The sequence below is a fragment of the Vigna umbellata genome, chromosome 7 (assembly GCF_029865625.1).
Source record: "Vigna umbellata cultivar VRB3 chromosome 7, Vumbellata_1.0, whole genome shotgun sequence".
Taxonomy (NCBI): domain Eukaryota; kingdom Viridiplantae; phylum Streptophyta; class Magnoliopsida; order Fabales; family Fabaceae; genus Vigna; species Vigna umbellata.
The window spans coordinates 32,408,673-32,430,649 of NC_142171.1; the positions used below are offsets into that span (position 1 = coordinate 32,408,673).

General features: G+C 38.9%; 1 pseudogene; it reads right to left on the minus strand.

Moving 5' to 3' along the window:
• Positions 1-3,011: 3,011 nt before the first annotated feature.
• Positions 3,012-4,113, minus strand: LOC148195754 (secreted RxLR effector protein 161 pseudogene; annotated as a pseudogene).
• Positions 4,114-21,977: the final 17,864 nt, after the last annotated feature.

A 21,977-nucleotide genomic window follows, 5' to 3' on the forward strand; every position in this document is an offset into this window, starting at 1 on the left:
AAATATGTTGTATTGTATAATTGGACTTTTAGGTTTGGGCTTTTAGGTGCTGGACCATTGTTCCTTATATAGGACATCCTTGTGTAATAGAAACTAGACACAATGCAATAATATTTTCATCATTAGATTTTCTCTCCTAAACTTTAACAGTAATAATCTAATTTTCCTAAAAAGGGAAATAGGGAAACTAGGAAATCTAGGAAAATAAAATAAAATAAAAGATTATGTATCTATTTCCTCTAATTAGAAAGATTCTAAAGATATTATCTCAAATTACAACACAAAACAACCCCTCAAATTGCTAAATGAATATCAATCATTCCTAAGTTACCTACATCCAAAAATCCACCTTAAGAAAGCCTCCTAGAGCGGGACATGAGAGTTGTAACCACAAGAACTTTGTCAAGATTATCTGTCATGATGTGTCAGTCAATTTCAATATTTTGGTCCCATCATGTTATAATGGATTATAGGCAATGCTTATGGCTGAGTTGTTATCACAATACCATTGCATAAGGTTGCCTTTCTCTATGATTATAGACAATCCTAAAGAGTAACCATTTTTCTAAGCTTGACTTATTGAAGAATTTTATCAACCACTTGCATATGCCTTTCTCTATGATTATGCCAAATTGGCTTACATGAAAGCGCTTTGTCTAATAGACACCAGTTTTCATAAACAACATATCTCGTAAGACGCAAGTGTTTCATCTAATGAGTAAAATCTTTGTCAAATGATAAAACAACAGTATTAAGCTAACATTGTAAGATTTAAAATATCTTTTATGCTTATTTTATTCTGCAACAAAGATTGTTTTCATGTCACGTTCATCAAGAAGATATCAAAAAGCTCATGTTTACAACAACAATCTCTTGAAAGACAAGTTAAAGCAGCTTCACACGGACAACCATCCTGACATGCCTCTTTGTCAACTCTGCAAAGGAGATCTGCTTTGCATGGTCTTGTGCATTACTCCAGATTGGATAAAATCTCTCTAAACAAGGCCTAATAAGTTGAGCCATATATATTGGGATGTTTCTTGAAGAGGTTAATGCTAATTGAAGTATGTTCAATGCATCTCTACATTATGCATGGAAATGCTAGTTGAGGAAGAACTTCTCTGAAGAAAAAGGCAAAAAGAATTTGCAATGACTACTTTCTTTAGTTTTCAATACAAAGAATATCCTCATGCTAAAGAAAGATTGACAAAGACAATAATGTATGATATCAAAGCTTCAAGAGAAAAATCTATGTGCCCTAAGAACATTGTTAGTGTTCATCCACAGCCTAAAAACGTGAACCTTGTATTCGTCTCAGGATGTAACATCACTTTTATTTAGCAACCCAATAATCTTTTAGATCCATCTCTTTGTAAGCAAAAGTGTTTTAGCTAGGAGTGATTGTTGTTCAAATAATACTCGTTTTTTTAGCCAAGAGTGATTGAGTTGAAAACAATACTCAGGTTTTAGCAAAGAGTGATTGTTGTTCAAATAATACTTGGATTTTTAGCTAGGAGTGGTTGCGTTTCCAAATAATACTCGAGTTGTTTTAAATAGGAGTGTCAAAGGTCCAAAGAACAGTGGTTTGTATCTTCTTAGCATTAATCTGCTTAGTGGAACTTGATCAACTTGATCAAGAACTGGACATAGTCAGAGTCAGAGTTTACAGACGAACGAATACAAAAATACCAAGTGCAAATCTTTCTTTTCCCTAATCTCATTTATATTGCATGTATTGAATCCATTCTTACAAAAGAAGGAGTGCTTTTACAAACTAAGTTCATGAAAAGATTTGATAGATCACCTGTCAAAGGAAAATCTGCGTCTGACTGTAAATCATCAGACGCTGCATTTGCAAAAATTACCAAATGGTTTTAATACACAATTCAACCCTCCCTTGTGTACTTGACCTGTTTCCACACTTCATTTCATCAGAGCATTGGTAGATAAGTAATACAAATTTGATATCATATACTAATAAGCATCATCCAAAACATTTAAATTTAAAATAAATGTAACTGGTTTCAAACATCAGAAAAATCTGAATGGCACCTGACCCAGTTGTGGCAAACTCCATGTGTAAAGGTTGTATGTAACCCTGGACAATCTTATAGTTCGCAAAGTGTGAGCTAAATCTGCATTAAGTTTAGTCGATGTAGCCTGCAAATATCAATATAAAGTTCAAAATCTATTCAGAAATTGATCAGATATGCTCGTACAAAATAATTTATTTTGAATACAATCGGGAAGTTTTCGTATTATAGAATAAACAAGTGAAAGTTGAGCTAAAAGGAGACTAAGATATCTCCAAAACAAAAAAGCCACAATGAATATTAAGAAAAAATGAAATCAACATTGTAATTGTACATTAGGTGACCTTTGATTAATCTATAAAGCTTGTAACACTGATAGGATATGTAATGTATTAGACAGTTTATAGGCAGTTATTAGATAGTTTGGCAAAAATAAAACATAGAAGTTAGTATGAAGTGGTTAGGGTAGTTATGAGGAATTTAAATAGCAGTTAGGGGAAGTTTTAATTAGTACTTACATAGTTTTTGTTTTGTCTTTTAAGGAGGGGGGTGTTCTAGTTCTGTGTAGAAGGGAATGTTTTCCCTTTGATGTTGTTGAATGTTTTTTATATTTTTTATTCAATAAACTGCTACCTCACAGTGAGGTTTCTTGTCTCTGTTTGTGATTGTTTAATTTGAGATAGAATTTAGGTTTCTTGTCACCAAGAAACCTAACAAATTGGTCCAACCAGCTGCATCAAGAAGAAGGGAAAGCATGGAAAGAAGCTTCAAAATAAGATATGGAGGGTTTGAGAGGAAAAAGAAGAGTATGAGAGGAGGTGAGGGGAGGTGAGGGGAATTAATGAGAACTAACTGTAATAACAGTTAGGGGGCGAGAAATGAGCTCATATAAATAGAGCTGATGTATCTTTGTACAGTTTCAGTTTTGAGTATTCTTTGTGTAGACAAGACTCTTTTATCCTGTGGAGGGGGAATTAGGCTCCCTTGGAGGTTTTGGGTATTGTACAGACTGAAGAGAAATCAATACAGAGTCAATCTTTTGCAATTTGTGTTCTTGTTTGGTGTGTGTGTTGAGTTTAGATAGGTTTCATACTCATAAACCTATCTGTGAGAAATAGGGAAGATTGGGAGAAATATCCCTTGTGTCTTTTACATTCACATAGGATAGGTTATTTATAATGTAAGATATGGGCCAATGCCCTTGGGATGAGCCCAATTAACAAAAACACATATCTAAACATCTAACACTCCCCCTCAAGCTGGAGTATATAAATCATATGTTCCAAGCTTGTTACAAAGATAATCAATTCTAGGTCTTCGTAAGGACTTAGTGAATATGTCTGCCAACTGGTTGCTTGAGTTAACGAACTCAGTCTTGATATCTCTGGATATGATTTTTTTCTCGAATAAAATGACAATCAACTTCAATGTGCTTGGTTCTCTCATGGAAGACAGGGTTAGAGCTAATATGGAGAGCAGCTTGATTATCACATATAAGTGTCATGTGAGTGACATCTCCAAATTTCAATTCACTAAGTAATTGTTTAAGTCACACAAGCTCGCAAGTAGCTGATGTCATAGCTCTATATTTTGCTTCTGCGTTGGACCTTGCCACAACACTTTGCTTCTTACTTTTCCAAGATATCAGGTTGCCACCAATAAAGACACAATAACCAGAAGTAGATCTCCTATCGGAAGGGGAACCAGCCCAATCAGCATCTGAATAGCAAACGATTTTTGTATCCTTGTTAGGACCATATAGCAAACCTTTTCCAGGTGATCCTTTAATATACTTCAGTACGCGAACAACTGCATCCCAATGGTTTTCACATGGGGAGTTTAGGAATTGACTCACAACGCTAACTGCGAAGGAAATGTCAGGATGTGTAACAATAAGATAGTTTAATTTACCAACTAATCTTCTGTACCGTTCAGGATCTGAGAAAGGCTCCCCCTGATTTGGTAGGAGTTTGATGTTAGGATCCATAGGTGTCTCAACAGATTTAGAGTTCATTAACCCTGTTTCCTCCAAGATGTCTAACGCATACTTCCTCTAAGATATGACAATACCAGTGTTGGATTGTGCTACTTCAATACCCAAAAAGTACCGGAGTTTGCCAAGATCTTTGGTTTGAAAATGATGACAAAGGTGTTGTTTCTCCTGTGAGAACAATATCATCGACATACACTATTAAGTAGATACATCCAGCACTTGAGTGGCGATAGAACACTGAATGATCCGCTTCACTGTTAGACATACCAAATTGTTGAACAACACAGCTGAATTTACCAAACCAGGCTCGAGGAGACTGTTTTAGGCCATATAAGGATTTGCGAAGACGACATACCAATCCAGATGACTCCCCCCGAGCAACAAAGCCAGGCAGTTGTTCCATATAAATTTCTTCATGCAAATCACCATTAAGGAAAGCATTTTTGACATCAAGTTGGTAAAGAGGCCATTGTCGAAGAGCAGCCATGGCAATGAATAGTCGAACAGAGGTCATTTTTGCCACTGGAGAAAAAGTATCACCATAATCCAAACCAAAAATTTGTGAGTAGCCTTTGGCAACCAGTCGAGCTTTCAGACGATCAATTGTGCCATCAAAGCCAACCATGATAGCATACAACCACCTGCAACCAACAATAGACTTTCAAGATGGTAATTGGACAAGCTCCCAAGTTCCAGTTTTCTGTAAAGCACTTAATTCATCCAGCATAGCTTAACACTAGCTAGGATGAGTTAAGGCATCACCTACAGACTTGGGAATTGACACAGAAGAAATAGATGAGAGACATGTGTAAAAAGATGGAGATAATCTATGGTAACTAAGAACAATATAATGGGGGGAAGGATTACGGGTAGAGCGTATACCTTTACAGAGGGCAATAGGCAGGTCAGACTCATTTGCTGGAGCCGGAGGCGGCACTGGAAGTGAGTCATGAGGAAGACAATTGCGGCGACTATAAACCTAAAGGGGTGGTGGTGAAGGACGATCATGTGGTGAATGAGAGTCTAAAGAATGAGGAGACAAAATGGGTGGAGCATCACCAGGAGGATCACAGAAAATAGGAATATCAACAGTAGCAGGTGGAGGTACAGAACTAGAAGATAGACGTGAAAAGTAAAAAGAAGATTCATCAAAAGTGACATCAGCAGAGATAAAACGACGATTGAGGGAAGGGGAAAAACACTTATAGCCCTTTTGTGACCGTGGACATCCTCAGAAGACACATTTGTGAGACCTAGGAGATAACTTATCAAGACCAGGACTAAAATCATGAACAAAACATATAGACCCAAAAACTCTAAGAGGTTTGAGGAAATAAGATAGAATCAGGGATTTTGTTATCTAGGACGGAAGATGACATGCGGTTTATAAGATAACATGCCGTGAGAATTGCATCACCCCAAAAACGTGAGGGTACTTGACCATGAATTAGAAGTATACGAGTTGTTTCAATAAGGTGTCTATCCTTGCGCTCAGCCACCCCATTTTGTTGAGAGGTATAAGCACATGAGGTTTGGTGAAGAATGCCATGAGAAGCCATAAAATGTTTAAACGGTTGAGAAAGGTATTCACGGTCATTATCACTACGTAAATTTCGAATAGAAACCCCAAACTGTGTTTTTATTTCATTGAAAAATGATTGGAAAATAGGAAACAACTCAGAACGATTCTTCTTTAAAAACAACCAAGTACATCTGGAATAGTCATCAATAAAGGTAACAATACTGAAAACCTAAAGTGGACTTAACACGACTAGGTCCCCAAATATCAGAATGAACCAATGAAAAGGGGGACGACGCTCGTTGTGAGACACTACAAGGAAAGGAACTACGAGTATGCTTTTCTAACTGACAAGACTCATGACAAACTTGATAATTTTGACAATCTCGGGACAAGTTGTTGCAGTTTGGCAAGACTAGGATGACCTAATTGAGCATGAAGAAGGGATGATGACTCCATGATTACGCCAACATGTGGAGAAGGGCGGAGATGATATAGGCCATGAGACTCAAATCCTGTGCCAATCATGTGTTTCGAACTCCGGTCCTACAACCAAACAAAATCTTTAGTAAATGAAATAACACAATTAAGGGTACGAGTTAGACGACTTATGGACAATAAGTTGAAGGGAGACCTAGGGACATAAAGTACATGATCAATGGATATGGATGGAAAAATATGAACAGTACCAACACCATGAGATGAGACTCTAGACCCATTAGCCATTGTTACCAAGGGTAAATTATCCGGACATAACAAGGAAGAAAACATGGATTTGTTACCGGTGATATCGGTGGCGCCTGAGTCAAGGACCCAAGGTCTGAGGGAGTGAAAGTGAGTCAGACCAACAAAAGGTGTACCTGTACGTGCAACAGATGCAGATGTAGTGGAACTAGAGTGCTGACGATCCTCATACCATATGAGAAATTCGTTAAAGATTGCAGGGTTTTCTACGGTATTAGATGAAGTAGGATGGTCTGCAGACGGTGATCGGGGAGGTGAATCAGAATTAGCCAATGCTACAGGTCGAGGAGGACGTCCATGAAGCGCATAACATCTATCAACTTTGTGGCCTAACTTGCCACAGTGGTCACATTTTGGACGTCCTTTACTTGGCTTGCAAGACCGACTTCGATCATCACGTTGGGCAGCCATAACTAAGGAATCATCAGTATGAGGAGATGTCTCAATGACTGGTTTGCTCAGTATATGCAAAAGAGCAGAACAAGTAGAAGTAAAGTTGGGTATGACAGGAGAACCCAAAATCTGATCAATTGGTCTGACCTGCCGGATCATCGTCAAAGAGGGGCGAAATGGACATAAAATTGAGTGCATTAAAAGGAAGAGTGGAGGGGAGGATGAATGTTCTGGAGGGATAGATGGAAGCGATGGAGACCACGATGGATGGATTGAAGGCGGAAACGATGGCGTTGTGCCAAGAAATTAAAGAACTTACGCGAGTTCTTGGAGAGCGAGCAAGGAATCTTGATCACAATTAGGAGGGAAGCCAGGTCTTGGTGAACGAAAATCAGAGGAGAAGAAGAGAAAGCTCCGACAAAGAATTGGATTACGATCGGTGTGAGGTGCAACCCAGTTGGGTGAAAAGGGTTGACTTACCCACTTTCGAAGGTCTCGACCCACTGGGTTGGGTTTCCAAAGCGGAGAAGTTCTTCGAGATATAGAATGTGACAAGGAGAGAAAAGCTTCGGTTGGTGTACATTTATATGGAAGGAAGCGCTAGCTATTGGTTCCGATTCTAGAAAGCCAAAGCCAAGAGCCCATCTTCGGAAGAGCTGAAGGAGGCGTTGGTGAGAAGGTTCAGAGGTGGGGATAGGGGGACAATGTTCGAAAGGTTGGCGGCGATCAAGCAAAGAGGGGCGGTGGATGAATACATCCAGGATTTTGAGATGTTGGTGGCGCAAACAAATGGGGTGACAAAGGATCAACTGCTAGGGTATTTCTTCGCAGGCCTGCAGGAGGACATAAGGAGTCAAATTCGGTCACATAACCCAAGGAGTTGCTTACCGCCATGGAAGTCGCAAGAGATGTGGAAGAGGCGCATCGGGGTTCGAGGGCGAGTGGAGGAACAATGACCAAGAATCATCAATCTTGGGGGCTATACCAAGGAAGCATGAGGATTGTCGCTACATCAGAGCCTATCAAAATTCGTCAGGGGCAACTGGGGATGTCTAAGAGTGGGAGTACGGTGAAGAAACAGGGTACTTTGGGTACCACGGCGTCGAAAGCAGGAAGCAACCCGGGCAGCGACGGCCATGGTAGAAGCATAATAAACCTACCATACCAAGAATACATCAAACGGTGGGAGGAAGGGAGGTGTTTCCACTGCGGGAGGCCATATAGCCCAAGCCATCGATGCCCTGAACAGAGTTTGAGAGAGGTGATTATGGGAGAGGACAAAGAAGAAGGAAAAGAGGAGGAAACGGAGGGGGTAGACCAAAGCAAATGAATTTGTCTTCGTTTTCTCACTCAACCCAAGACGATGGAATTAGACGGATGGGTGAGAGGAAGGAGAGTGTTGATCTTGATTGACAGTGTCATTAGCTACAATTTCATAGCTAAGGAATTGGTGGATAAATTGGGGTTGCTCATTAAATAAGCCATAATCCCACAATTTTAGGGATTTGTTTCGTAGAATAGGCTACTCATTAAATAAGCTCTTGTATATATATCTAATGCATGTAAGGAGACAAACAATAAAAGATATATTCTCTCTCCTAAATTTAAGATATATGGTGAAGAGACAAAAATTATTTCTCTCGCTCTCTGTATTATAACAAAGGAGCATGTATATATGTGTGTGTCAAATACAAAGAAGATATAAAGAGATAAGGCACATATATTTACTTACATTTACTTAAGATTGAAACGGTAAAATAATTCTAGAGGGCTTGATTGATCCCTCTCACAATCTTCTATTTATAAGAATAAATTGATACACAAGTACATGATAAATAGGGTAACCCTAGACACAATATAATCATGATAAATAGGGTAACCCTTGACACACTATAATGATAATAAAATAGGATAAATATCCTAACACTCCCCCTCAAGCTGGAGCATACAAATTGTATGTACCAAGCTTGGAACAAATAAACTCAATCCGAGGACCCTTAATGACTTGGTCAATACATCTGCGAGTTGATCGTTTGACCCAATAAACTCAGTACATATTTCTTTGGTCAACAACTTTTCACGAACAAAATGACAATCAATTTCTATATGTTTAGTCCTCTCGTGAAACACTGGATTTGATGCAATGTGGAGAGCAGCTTGTCGCAATACATCTTCATAGTATGGATGTCACAAAATTTAACCTCTTGAAGGAATTGTTTCACCCATATAAGTTCACATGTTAGTGATGCCATTGCCCTATACTCGGCTTCCGCGATTGATCGAGTTACTACATTTTGTTTCTTACTTTTCCATGAAATAATGTTTCCTCCCAGAAAAATACAATATCCTGTTGTAGACCGTCTATCAGTAGGTGAACCTGCCCAATCTGCATTGCAATACCCAGAGACATGAATGCTTCCTTTATCTTCATATAAAGATCCTTGCCCGGGAGCCTTCTTTACATACCTTAGAATGCGAATGAGAGCATTCCAATGGTCAACACATGGAGCCTGCATGAACTGACTAACCACTCCAACTGCAAAGGATAGATCTGGCCTTGTAATAGTGAGATAAATTAGTTTGCCAACCAGCCTCCTATGCCTCTCTGGATCGGAGAATAATTCACCTTCTTCTGTTCTTAATTTCTAGTTTGGGTCCATGGGACTGTCTACCGGTCTACAATCAATCATGCCTGTTTCTTGTAATATATCAAGAGCATACTTCCTTTGGGAGATTACAACTCCATCTTTTGATTGCGCTACTTCAATGCCTAAGAAGTATTTGAGACTTCCAAGATCCTTGGTTTGAAAATGTCTACACAAATACTCTTTTAGTTGAGATATTCCAACAGCATCATTTCCTGTAATGACAATATCATCAACATATACTATTAAGTAAACACATTTCCTGAGAGAAGAATGACAATAAAAAACTGAATGGTCTGCTTCACTGCGTTTTAGCCCAAATTTTTGAACAATGGAGCTAAACTTTCCAAACCAAGCACGTGGGGATTGCTTGAGGCCATATAGAGATCGATGCAATTTGCATACCATACCAGACTCCCCCTGAGCAACAAACCCAGGAGGTTGCTCCATATAAACTTCTTCCTCAAGATCACCATGTAGGAAGGCATTCTTCATATCCAATTGATGAAGTGGCCAGTAACGAATGGCTGCCATGGCAAAGAAGAGACGAATAGTAGTCATCTTGGCTACGAAAGTGTCACAATAATCAAGACCATAAACCTGAGTGTAACCTTTTGCAACAAGCCGAGCTTTGAGCCGATCAATTTCACCATCAGGGCCAACTTTAACCGCATACACCCATCGACAACCAACCGCCTTTTTTCCTGGGGGAAGGGGCACCAGCTACCAAGTATTACTGTGGTCAAGAGCCTGCATTTCTACAATCATAGCTTGTCGTTATCCAGGATGATCAAGTGCTTCTTTCACATTCTTGGGTATAACAACAGAGGACACTGAGGATAAAAGAGAAAAATAGGAGGGCGACAATCGATGATAGCTTAGAAAATTATAAATGGGATGAGGGTTCCGAGTGGAACGAGTACCTTTTCTGAGGGCAATAGGTCATGCTGAATCATTTGCACCAGGAGGCGTGGGAGGAGGTGACGAGGAAGAAGAATCCGAAGTAGGAGATTCACCATTGTCTTGGGGAGGTGGACTATCCATCGGGGCCTTGTGTGGGATGATCTCAGTATGTGGAGAAACAGGTGTAGAAGGATTGTGATCAAGACTTGGAATGACAGAGACAGTGGAGCTATTTGACTCAGCCATTGGAATAGGAAGGACCTGCTGGAGGATAGAAACATCTTGAACAGATGGAGAGAAGTAAGGCGTCTGTTCAAAGAATGTGACATTGGCAGACATGTAATACTTCTTAGTTTCAGGAGAGTAACACCGATATCCTTTTTGAAGTCGAGAATAGCCTGAGAAGACACATTTGAGAGCGTGAGCGGAGAGTTTGTCTAGACCTGGAGACATGTCATGAACAAAACATACACAGCCAAACACTCAGGAAGATGTATGAAAGAGAGGATCATTAGGAAACAAAATAGAGAAAGGGACTTTATTATCAAGAGAGGAGGAGGGCATCCTATTAATAAGATAACATGTAGTTAAGATGGCATCCCCAGTGGTGGACAAGAATATGAGCACCAAGCAAAAGGGTACGAGCAGTTTCAACCAAGTGTCTATTTTTTCGTTCTGCTATACCATTTTGTTGTGGTGTATGAGGACAAGTAAACTGATGTAAGATACCATGGGAACTCAAGATGGCAGAAAAGGAGGATGAGAAATACTCTTTTGCATTATCACTTCTTAATATTTTTATTACTTGACCAAATTGATTCTTGATTTCATTCAAAAAGGATGTAAAGATAGCTAACAATTCAGAACGATTTTTCATAAGATAAACCCAAGTACATCTTGAATATTCATCAATAAAGGTAACAAAATATCTAAAACCAAAGGAGGAGATACAACTAGGTCCCCATATATCAGAATGGATGATGGAAAAACTAGAATTACATATTGATTGAGACCTTTTAGGAAAGGAAGATCTAACATGTTTTCCTAATTGACTTGACTCACATTCTAAGGTTTGGAGACCACTAAGTTCACGACACATCTTTTTTAATTTGGACAAATGAGGATGGCCAAGTCGATCATGTAGCACTATAGGATTAGGAGCAGCAACACAAGACACCCTTGGACGAGATCCAAAATGGTATAATCCGCCAGCTTCATATCCTTCTCCAATCTGTCTCCCCGAACCACGCTCCTATATAACAAAAGATTTATGATCAAAGGTTATTGAACAATTTAACATTTTAGTCAACTAGCTTCAGGAAATTAAATTAAAAGGACAATTAGGGACAAAAAGGACTGAGTTGAGGGAGGGAGACAAAGAAACATGACCGACTCCTTTGGAAGAAGTTTTAGATCCATTTGCAAGGGTTATGAAATGAGGTTTTTCTCGAAAGGAAATAGATGAGAACAAAGAGGTATTACCAGAAATGTGATCAGAAGCACCTGAGTCAATTACCCATGAATTTTGACATTCCATAGATTGAGAAACGCAGGCTGTTGATGTATTGGGAGATTGAGATGGTTGTGCCAAGTTGTTAGACTTTAACTTAAATACTCTTGATATTCAACCTCAGAAAACATAGAAGTGGAGGTTTCAGTTTTCAAAATGGAAGTTTCAGTCTTCGAAATATTGACGGTTTTGGAAGGGAAACCATGTAAGGAGTAGCAATTCTCTTGAGTATGACCCATCCTTTTACAGTATGTGCATTGAGGACGTCCCCGACCTCCTCGTCCTCCTCCTCTAGTGCCACGTCCTCCTCTTCCTCGTGTGGCAACCATGACAGATGGTTCCACTAGTTCATGCGCTTCTTGAGTTTGAGATACCGGGACACGCAGAAGGCGAGTGGTCAATGTTTCCATAGAGGGGACATCATGACTAGTTAGAAGTTGATCTCTGAGATGATCAAAATCGGGATGTAGGGCACGAAGGATCAACACCATGTAAAATTTGTCTAGTTTCTTTTTTATATCCTCTAATGGATCTATTTCCAAAAACATCCTAAGTTCTTCGACAGCAGATTGGGCTTCAACCATGAAGGACACCATATTATGGTCTGCCATTTTAAGAGATGCAAGCTTGTTCGTAGTGTCATAGAGACGTTGAATATCGTTGGCATAAATGCTTTGGGCTTTCTTCCAAAAGGAGTGACAAGTTTTGAAAGCCCTCAAAGATACAAGAAGTTTGGGTTCCACTGATTGCCATAACAGGGCACACAACTGGAAATCTGCTTGTTTCCACTGATCAGCTTTTTCAGTAGGCACATGGCTTCCATCTCGCTCAAGGTGGTCATAATGCCCTTGGCCAAGGAACCACATTTCAACGGCAATAGACCATGATAGATAATTTTTTCCATTTAGCTTCTCGGAGGTAACTGATGGACTTCCAGAGAAGGAAAGAGTACTGCCAGACGCCATTTCTTAAGAAGACGAATAGTACTAGCGAGAACAAGAAAACCCTAAGGGTTTAGACGAAGGAAACTGTGACTGTGATGGACGACGGTGGCCGACAACGGCGGGCGGTGGCCGGCAGCGACGGTGGCCGGACGGTGGCCGGCGACGGACGATGGTGGCCGACGGTTGACGGTGGCCGGCGGCGGGCAGCGGCGGACAGTGGCAGGCGACAAAGAACTGTGGCGCCGGACAGAAACTGTAAAATAATTCTAGAGGGCTTGATTGATCCCTCTCACAATCTTCTATTTATAAGAATAAATTGATACACAAGTACATGATAAATAGGGTAACCCTAACACCATATAATCATGATAAATAGGGTAATCCTAGACACAATATAATCATGATAAATAGGGTAATCCTAGACACAATATAATCATGATAAATAGGGTAACCCTTGACACACTATAATGATGACTTGACACACTATAATGATGATAAAATAGGATAAATATCCTAACACATTTAACAGAGGAAATACATTTTGTGGTCCTCAGAGTTATATATCATTTCAATTTTGCTCCAATAATAGAGAATTTCAAGAAACTCATACTTTTATAAACTTTTTTTACTTAAATTTTAAATACATCTTACTTATGAGGATTTTGTTTAGCTTTATTTGGAAATTTGTGTTTTTATTCTACAAGAATCATTTCTTATACAAAAAAAAATTAAGTTGAAGAAACTGGATGTGCTGCATAGGATCTCTCCAATGACAGGTTTTTTCAGGATTTGGTTTCATGTTAAAGAACTCATTAAGAAACCACCACTAGAGATGTTCTAAGTAATTTCCTCTCCAAATGATTATGACAAAAAAATTATCTACATCTTAAACTTTTCCTCCTATCTACTGAAAGGAACGAGACAGGTTTTTTTGGCCAAACAAATATCAAAACAACATAATAATGCAAAGTTTATGTACAGTGATTTATAATCCAATCCCAACACCGTTAATACACAAAAGTAAACAACATTGACCATAATTAAAAGAAAAACTATCAACAAACTCTTAAGAATGCTAAATATTCTGATCCTCACCACTTATTTGTGGGCCTATAAGATCTTTTCCTAACGGCCAATTATCAAGATTATTGAGGAGAAAAAACAACTAATGTCATTGCATCACATAAATGCACATTACAACATGTTTACAAGGAAAGCTCGAAAATATCCTTTGCAGACTAAAGAAATAACTTTTTGATGCAGATGGATTTATTTATATACGAACAAAATGGTCATATATAGTGAATGAAAACACCTGCAAAGAACCCCCACCAAGTTCAACTATTCCAGTTGTTTCGTGAGGCTCGCGTCCCAAGTTTCCAAGAGCATAATTTACTGCAACCCAAGAAGAGATACCTTGTTCTTCCCCTACATTTAGATTATAAACTCCATCATTGACATGAATAACTTCATCTCTAACAATATCAATAGTAAGAGATATAAAGTCAGTAAAACTATTGTTTCAAAATACTATATAAGAAATTGTAGTACTAAGTCACACTGATTTATAGAATATCTGACATGGCATTGACTGTCATTATTTAGGTTGGTGTTCAGCATCAGCTCATGGCTTTTTGTTTCCTAGTTGATACTCTTTCCAGTTTTACTTTCCAGAGAACTAGAATTCATATCCAGTAAATTATCACCTTTATATGTGTGTGAGTGTGTGTGTCTGTGTATACATCCACCCAAGCACACAAGAAAGACGACAACTGTAGAGAACTAGAATCCCTTCTCCTGCAATAAATAATGCATTAGTTTGACTTGAAATTCTTCAAGAAAAAATAATTCCATGATAGAGTATTAAGATTGTATGAGAGGAGGAAGAGAAATTAATAGGATGGTTAGGCAGTTAGGGGGAATGGGTTACTGTTAGCTTTTCAGTTAACGGTTGGTCAGAATGGGGGAACCTTATGTTAAGGTTGAGAGCTATTGTAAAGGGTTAGCTTTTGATATTCTTTTGTATAGACAGGACATCTATATCCTGTGGAGGGGGAGTGCTCCCTTGATAGTGTGGTTTGTGTACATTGTATGCTTGTTTACAAAAGTAATACACATATGTTTTCTTTCTTCCGTGTGAGTGAGTGTCGTGAAGTGTTAGATTTCTTGACCAAAGAAACCTTTCATTCCACTAGAATCCCTTCTCCTTAAGCTACAAGATTATAATTCCACTATTTAACACTTACCTAAAGACATCATATGAATATTCACAACCTCACCAAAATCATAAAACTTGAACTACGTAACAAAGTAAAGAATTATTTTATTAATGAAAATCACTTCAATTACTTTCGAACTAAAGATCTTTTCTGAAGTAATTTATGGGTTTTGAAGGGGTCAATCAAAGGAAGGTCTTGTCATTTCACAAAGAAAATATGCTCTTCACATTCTAGAGGAGACCGGGTTGGAAAATTGCAAGCCAACTAATAGTCCCATGAATCCAAATCAAAAAGCTCATGGTGGACCAAGGTGACACTTTCTTAAATCCAAAAGGATACAAGAGGTTGATTGGAAAACTCATTTATCTCACTATTACAGGACCTGACATATTTTATGTTGTGGGAGTTGTTAGTCAATTCATATAGAATCCTCATATTGATCACTAGAATGTTGTAATTTGCATTCTTAGATATATCAAAAAGGTTCCGGGACAAGCAATATTGTACGAGGACAAAGACAATACTTAAATTATAGGGTATTGTGATGCAAACTAAACATGTTATCATGTTAACAAAAGATCCGTCATAGGGAGAGCAAGAAACAAAAATGTTGTTGCTCAATCCATTGTAGAAGTTGAATATAGATCTATGGCTCTAGCCACTTGTGAACTTTTGTGGGTTAAACAACTTCTTCAAGAGCTGAATTTTTTGATGTTCAGCAAATGAAGTCGTATTATGATAATTAGGCAATCATATTGCTTCTAATCTTGTGTTTCACAAAAGGAACAAACACATGGAGGTTCACTGTCATTTTATGAAGGAGAACTTGTTGTCCAAGGAACTATGTACTGGATTTGTCAGCTTTAACAACCAACTTGTAGACATTCTACTAAGACCTTGACAAGACCTAGAATCACTTCAGTTGTTTTTGGGAGTACCTAGCTCTAGGTTAGGGGACATAAGCTCAATTTGAGATGTCTTTGTACTTCCTCATTACACACTCTATTTGAGATGTCTAGTACTTCCTCATCACACTCATAGGATATAATGTGTATGAGAGGAGGAAATAGATTAAAAATTAGTTGTTAGTTGGGTTGAGTGAGACTTTCTTTATATAGTGGGGGGCGGGGTCTTTGTAGGCAGGGTATGTTTTTAGATGTTTTAGAGAATTGTTGACAGGATCATTGGCATCCTCTATGAAGGGAACATTATCCCTTGAAGGCATTCTTGCTGTTCTTGGTGCCTAGAATCAATAATACAAGATCTTCACTGTGAGTTCAAGTGTTTTGCAGTGTTTTGCAATGGTTTTCTTGGGTACCTCTATCTAGGAACCTAACAAATTGGTCCGACCTGCAGGATCAAAATGGAGAGACATGGAAGGAAGATTGAGTACAATAGAGAGATTAGCCAGCCAACATGGCCGAGCAATAAAGGATTCAAGAGAGGAATCCAGAGCCAACTACCAGGAACTTAGAGAATTGATGAAAGATATGATGTGAAAAATCAAGAACCTGGACAAAGGATCATAAGGTAGTCAGGGGTCGATTAATGGGGAAAGAAGGGAAAGAAAGGACGAGGTTGAGGAAGTGATGGAAGAAAGAGAAAATACTTTGGAGAAAGGGGCCAGCAAACAAGGAAGCGCCATGACAGGAAAAAAAAAAAAGACAGTGTGCAAGAGATAACGGAAATCATCCAAGAAATGAAAGCCATGCAGCAACTCATAAATCAGGGAAGGGGCTCAGAAGAAAGTGAGAAATTTGTCATGAAAGGAAAGAAAGAGGTAAAGACGGGTATGGATGCTAGAAAGATAGTATGCAAAACATCAAGAAAGGCAAGAAATTCTCTGAAAAGGAGAGTACTTGGCTAATGATGAAGAGAAGAAGGAAGAAGATATCCATAGAGTAGTAAACCAGATGAAGAAGGTTTTTGGAAGGCGGCAAAGGATCTTGAGCATTGTTTGGCAAGGCCAAAGAACAAGGTCAAGGGTGTTTGTTTGATTGCCTCACTGAGGGAATGTAGTGAATTTCAGATCTGGGAGGTGAAGAAGAAGTGTCATAAAGTGTGTGATGAAGATAAGCCGAGTTTTTGCAAGAAACCCGAAGTTTCATTGACAGAACTGGTTGAACTGTTACCACATCTAGGAAAAACTTCTAAAGACCATCCTGATAAGAAGAAACTCATTTCAATGCAAAATTTGTTTAGATACCCAAAGGCTGAAGGGAGGAGGTACTTCGAGGAGTTGGATAAGGATGGGGATGGCCAAATAATTCTGGAAGATCTAGAAGTAGAAATGAGAAAACGAAAGTTGTCGCGAAAATATGCTACAGCATTTTTGAGTCGTGCAAGAAGTGGTTTGAAACAATTCTTATCATTAATGGAATGAAGGAGTCAACAATTCTCTCATATCGACCACCACCCAAGCCTCCAGACCTGAATTGGCAGGCAGTAGCCAGTTGATTATCTTCCTATGCTAACATGTTGATGGATGAGCCATGGGATCAAGCTTCACTGTTCCAACCTTGAGGACAAGGTTGTTCTACAGCAATGTGTAATGATAGGATATAATGTGTATGAGAGGAGGAAACAGACTAAAAATTAGTTGTTAGTTGGGTTGTTAGGTTGAGTGAGACTTTTTTTATATAGTGTGGGGGGATCTTTGTAGGCAGGGTATGTTTTTGGATGTTTTAGAGATTGTTGACAAGATCATTGCATCCTGTGTGAAGGGAACATTGTCCCTTGTAGGCATTCTTGTTGTTCTTGGTGCCTAGAATCAATAATACAAGATCTTTACAGTGAGTTTAGGTGTCTCGCATTGGTGTTCTTGGGTTGCTCTATCTAGGAACCTAACACACACACTAGGCTCCCAATATAGGGAGTTAGGTACCAACTTGAACTATGAAAGAAAATAAAGAATTATTTTATTTATAACACTTAAAAGAGAATATATGAGGAAAAGGGCTAGAGAGATCAAATCTCACCACTAATTCAGATTCATATACTGATAGGATATAATGTGTGCAGGATAGAAGGAAACAGATTAGGAATTAGTTGTTAGTTGGGTGGTTAGGTTGAGTGAGTTTTTCTTTATATAATGGGGGGTCTTTGTAGGCAGGAAATGTTTTCGGGTTGTTTAGAGAATTGTTGACAGGATCATTACCATCCTGTGTGAAGGGGAAACCCTTGGAAGAGAGAATGCTCTCCTATTTTTGTCTTCTTTTCAGTCTATACCATACAGAATATTACTCTTCTTTATCGGTCCAATTCTGGTTTCCTAACATATACAGACACATATAAGCATTAGTTGCTTACATTAAAAGCTTAAGGAAGAGAAAGAAGACAACTCTAAAACAAAATAGGAGCAGTAGCTTTTAAACTGCAGCTTCTAAAACAAGACTGAATTTACCTTGTTTTTCAGGTTTCCCAGCTCAAGACAACAGTTGGATAGCATCTTGTGGGCATAGACCTTCTATGAGTTGTAGGGTACTGTTAGGAATAAAAGAGAGAAGTAGCATAATGTCGAACGGTAAAGCAAAGGGGAAGTGAGGCCGAACAGAACGAAAGGGAGGAAGCGAGGCCGAACGAAGTAAGAGAGGGGAAGCTAGGCCGAACGGTAAGGCAATGGTGGGAGCATAGACCTAACGTCATCAAGAAGAGAGCATGAGAAGTAGAGGCTGAACGGTAAGGCCATGGGGGAGTATAGACCGAACGGCATCAAGAAGGGAGGATGGGATCAAAGACCGAACGGTAGTTATACGCTAGTACCGAACGGTATGTAGTAGAAGTAATTTGGGTTAGCAGAAGGGTAGGGCGCAGGAAGGCGACACTATAAATAGTCTTCCTGTAACCTAATTCAGGGAGGTTATTATCTTTTGGGTAAAGACTAGACATTCTTGCCAGTGGAGGAAGGGAGGCTTCCTTGGGATACTTACTTGTAGTTCTATTTTCCATATTTTACAGAGTTAATAAAATACATACTCATACATTTATCTTCTGTTAATCGAGTTTTGAGGTGAGAAGAGGGAATAGATTAGGTTATCGCTATAAAGTAACCTAACAGGTACAGAAGAAGGATACCAACTTTAAAACATCTTAGGCAATCCGGAAATTATTCAGCATGTGCAACAATTCATCAAGTTCTTGTGCATCAGCAAGGAAAATCTCCACAGAAAGCTACTTAGGAAGAATCTTCCATTATCTAAGAGCAATTTCCGGAATTTAACCTTGAGGACAAGTTTGTTTATGAGGAGGTATGTTAGGACCAAACCAGAGCAAAAACTTATAAGGGAAAAGGGTCTAAAAGTTGTATTGTAGGAGGAAAAAAAGGAGTAAAAGGGTAACAATTTAAGAGGAGGTTAGGAGAGTTAGTTCAGTTTTCCTTATAAGTAGTGTCCATGTTTAACCACAATGGTAAACCTCCCTCAGGTAGAGAGGACAACTCAGGGAAATATCATTGAAGAACTGGGCAGATTCCAGTGGAAAGCAGTACTCTCCTTTAGAGGGGTATTTGTATACCTTGGTTCTTGGTATGTAATGAGTTTTCAGTAATAGAGAGGAAATATAATTGTAATGAGTTTTCTGTGTTAATTGTTGTTTCTTGTTAGGCTTTGACATTTTCAATTCCGAAAGGGGATCCTAACAAAAATCACACGCATAAACAAAAATATTGCTTTCACTTTAGAGTTTAATTGTATAGTAAGTGCAACTGCCAACCAGAGATGACCGTATGTATGACTTCTAAAATAGAAATTATAAAAATCAGCAAACTCACCATGCCTATCATACATGGCACTCTCTAAAGCATTCTAAATAAATTCTTCACCTAATTTTTAGAAACAGTTGCTCCCTTTTCAAAAAGATATCAATGTTCTCTCTAATACGTTGAACCAAACCCCTTCTAGGTGACTAACCTGAAATTACACGTTCAACCCCAAACACAGGCTTTAGTGTTCAATCTCAATGCACTGTTAGAATTTGGAATTTACACTCCCAACCAATCAAAAGGTATCTTTACCTAAGGCGCCTAAGTATATAGTATAAAAGTTGAACCAATCCCCAACTAATTGACTAACCTAAGACTATGCATGCCCATAACCAAACAAACACTCTTGAGTTAATATAAAGAATTTTACACTCAAGCAAACAAAAATGCTATTTATTTATTACTTATAAATTACTACACTCAAATATTAGCAAAATTACCTAATTTTACCCTAATTAAGAATGTTATTTAAGTTCACTTAATGTTATTGATCTCATAAAATCACATTCCAAATCACCCTTATCACATTTTATCGGGGATAGTGTCCATATTTAACCACAATGGTATCTTTGAAATAATAACATTAAATAAGTTTGACTTATTTAAAATTTGTTTATTCAAAGCTCACTGAACATGATTATATTTCTCATATATTTCAGCCCATAGAAATTATATATTATAGAAGCCAGTCAAGCACACCTTACCTTATATATTATAGGCACCTTAAATATTAGCAATTTGTGATCAATGTGTGTGTGTATACACTAGAACTGCATCGTTAGTGCCTTCTAATTAAATTCTCACCTTTCTTTAGTTCATGGACATGTCCACCAATGTCCCACGGTTTTGGAACATACTAATATGTAAAGCCCAAAAGGAAGTAAAACTTTGTTAAGGATTGTTTTCACCAAGGACTAAACTCATACAATGTCCAAACAAATCGACCTTGGATTCACTACATTAACTGTCCAACTCCTTGCTTTATATTTTCTCAAATACATCGAACCAAACCCAAACTAACCTGAAACGACGCGTGCCCATTCATCCTTGAACAAGAACCCGGACGCCTTTAAGGCCTGTCTGCAACATTCCAGAACCTTCTCTGCTTCCTCGGAGCCGAGCTGCTCGAGCTCCTCGGAGGCCGCAAGCCGCACGACGGTGTTCCCCCACTCCCGGCGAGGCACCTTGCCCTTAGCGAACCGGACAAGCTCGGCGACGGCGCCACGGAGCGCGTCGGGCGGGGCAGCGAAGCCGGGAGCGGCGGCGGCGGAATGAGCGGCGGCGAGGAGGCCGAGGCCGGGGCCAAGAAAGTGGTAGACGGAGAGGCGGAGAGCGTCGGGGCCGGCGCGGAAAGCGAGGGCGAAGGAGACAGGGCGAGAATCGGCGAATTTGGGGGAGGAGTGGATTTGGAGGGCGGTGGAGAAGAGGTAGAAGAGAAAGGGAGCGGTGAAGAAGAGGAAGGCGAAGAGGAAGAGAAGGCATTTTCCGGTGTGGGGTTTGTTGGGATTTGGATTTGTGTGACTGGAAGAAGAAGTATAGAGGGAGATCATGCGAGGGTGCAGCTGGGTACGGTGGGGTGGAATGTAGGAAGGAGGAGAGGAAGGGGAGGAGGGAGAATAAGGAGAAGAATGGCGAGGGCTTTTTGGGAAACTCATTGACGGTTGTTGCTCGGAGAAAGCAGTGGCGCTTTGGAATGGGATTGTGCAGAGTGCGGTGTTGGGAACGAACTGCAATGCAATGGCTTAGGAGGAGGTTGAGAAGTTTTGAGCTTCAGAACATGTGAAGGTTGATTGAATGGATTTGTAACGACTTTCAAAGTAATACTAATTTAATTTTATAATAACTATAATTAAATTTAAATATGTTTCTACACAGTAGAAAATTTTGAAAAATCCTTTTATAGAGAGTAACCGAATCGTATCAAATAATAAAACTGGTAAGATCAAGTATAGTTCTTTCAAAAAATTTAGGCCTAGACAGTTATGAGATTTATTGATTATCTAAGACTTGTAGAACCAATTCTTGTAAGTTTTAAATGCAAAATACTGAAAAGTAAATATGAATGCATGTATTGATCAATGACAAGAAGAAACAGAACACGTGATTTGAAATATATGAATGAATATGTTGTTGGGGTTTATCAATTTCATCCTATCCACTCTCATGTAATCAAGAATTCATTTTCTTTATTAATTGCTAATGTCACTTTCTAAATTATCTTAAACCTGATGTCTCGGCGAAAAAAGCCTAATCATAATTACTAGTTTACAATGTCTTGTCTCCCTATCAATTACTCATGCATTACACAGCACAGA